Here is a 2,780-nt window from a genome sequence, read left to right as displayed (position 1 = left end):
TAGTATTCTATATTTTCTCTTTTTATTATTACTATCATGATCAATTTCACAAACAATACTACTTCGTTGGAACTTATGCTCTTTTACAGTTTCTTATCTATTATAAGATTTTTTTTTCTCTTCCAATGCACAGTGAAATAGTCTATATATAAAAGTCGACAAGATGAAAAATAAAATAAAGACTAATAAATATGAACTCCAACAATAAAAATGAGGGAATATTTACCTAGTAATGTTGTTATACAAGTGATATATTGTTTCCTAGGTCAGCATTATTATGCAAAAACAATAAAACGAAATAAGGATAAGCACATATACCTTGTTGATTCCAGAGTTAACACAGCCTGGACTTTGAAAATGACAATGCCGTGCTATGTGAAATAATTTACATGTATTTTATGTATATATAACATATGATAACCAACTTATAAGAAATTAGAGAATCATATTAATTACTAGACATTATATATATAAAAAATTAAATTCTAATAAACCTAACCAAGCATTTTTCATAATAGATGTATATGAAACATATGCGTGCTTGGCTCCTCATACGCCATTTACAGAGATCATCGAAATTTCAATAGGCTCTAAAAATGGCATACAGGGAGCCAGGCACATACACAAACATATGTGATCTAGATCAAGAAAAAAAAAATCAAACAATTAAACCTACAGAGGCATGAATATGAAAGCATGCAATGTGTATATGGATGTGTAATCATGGAATTTAAAGGACTAAATTGCTACTAAGGATGCTAGCAAGTAACAAATTAAACCTAGAGAATGTGCATGTATATTTATATGCAATGACATTGATAGATGAGTTATGAAATATATGCCGATAGGAATTAATGAAGATTAGTATCAAGATCTGTAAAAGTATAGATGGGGAAAATTAAACTAGTTAATTGAGGGAGTAGGTAGGTGTATGTATGTATATATGTAGGTCATAATAATGAAAAGAATATAGAGTCCTAGAAAGAAAACTATAGAATAAAATGAATTAAAGAAGGTCCATTAATTTTGCATAATAATTAATGGAGTGGATTTTGAAAGGGAAAGGATCGGAGGAAGATGTGGGGTTGTGGACGCCCTGAATTGAAGCCAAGGTCTAAATATAGAGAGAATGAGAGACCCCATATAGTAATAGTAAGTAGTCAAGGAAGGAAGGAAGAAAGTAATGGAGAAGAGAGAGAGAGAGAGAATAGTGGTGTGTGTAAGGCTACATACTAACCACTCAATTTCCTAAGCTAAACTTTTGTGGTGTTTGAAATCTCCTTTTCTAGGTCGTAAAGCTAACATTGCTTTCTCATCTCTGAACTCAATTTGTCTTAGAGTGCTTGGAGGACATGGATAATGGATTCCTATCACTTAACTTTCTTTAAATAAAAATAAAGCTAAAGCAAGATAAAGCAAATAAATATTACCATAATGTGCTTTCTTTTTCTTGTTGGGCATCATATGTTTCCGTATACTTTATTTTATTTTTTATGTTTACCCAACTACTGCTCGCCAATGAGTAATAGTTCAAATGGCATAGACTCCACGTACTCAATTAAGAGGTTGTGGCTTCGAGTTTTCTATCTTTCCAAATTTCTCGCCAATAAGTAATAGCTCAAATGACATAATCTCCCCGTACTCTCCGTACTCATCCAAGAGGTAGCTGTTATTGTATTTTAAATCATAATTATTAGTGTATAAATAAGTGATGAATAAGATCAAAATTATATCCTTTTAAAAGCTCCTAAACTAAATAAGCAATGGTTTAATTGGATATTTTTTATTTATTATTATTTGGTTTATCATAGAAAGAGCATACAGCAGATGCTATTTATAAATCATATTAATTACTTTAACTGCTTTATGATTTAATAGATTCATCTTTTATATATATTTTTCATATGTTTTTTTTCCTACTTAAAAAATATAGAATGAAAAAAAAAATCACACTTTGACAATAAATTTATTATGACATTGCTGATGAATAAATTAGGAAATTTGATCACAAAATCAATTATCAACTATTACTAATTTGGTCCTTATACTTTGTTTCTAGGATAAAACATTGAAGTTTTGTAACACTTTCCTGATTATGCATGGGTGTATCATGTATGTGTAAGAGAAGCAATATATATAACACTAACAATTTTAATTATGTAAGATATACATTAATTCTATATTCATAAAAGTTTGAGTTAGTATAATTATTGACAACATATCTTAAAATAAATAGTTCGTTAAGTAGTTTTGTCAAACTAATATTTTTTTTATGAATATAACAGTTTATATCTTTTATATAACAGTTATAGTTGTAGTATTCAAATAAATAGTAGTTTACTCTAATTTAAAGGAGAAACATATAACTTTAATTTGGATAAATTATTATATATTGATATCTCATAAAGTTAGGTGTTATTAAGTATTATAACATAGAAAATAGTCATACTTTGTAACAGAAATACAATCGGTATTATATTTTTAAAATATAATAATTTCAAATGTAGTGTTATCTAATTAAAGTTCAAAAGAGATTATCATATTCATTCAGAAGTGAAAGCATATGAATTAATCTTACCAATCAATCTTGTATTTGAATATTAGCTTGTTTTCCCTGTTATATTTACCTATAAATATGTGTTTTGTAAATGCTTGATAAGTCCAAAAACTTGCTTTAACATTGATTGAAGTAGTAGCCTCTTCTTCAACTCAAATTTAATTTGGTTAGTAAAAAATATGCTGAATGCTACTAAAAATTTCTTACAAATATCTTTATAGTA

Source organism: Arachis ipaensis, chromosome B05, assembly GCF_000816755.2.
Source record: "Arachis ipaensis cultivar K30076 chromosome B05, Araip1.1, whole genome shotgun sequence".
Lineage (NCBI taxonomy): Eukaryota > Viridiplantae > Streptophyta > Magnoliopsida > Fabales > Fabaceae > Arachis > Arachis ipaensis.
This window is presented reverse-complemented; position numbering follows the sequence as displayed.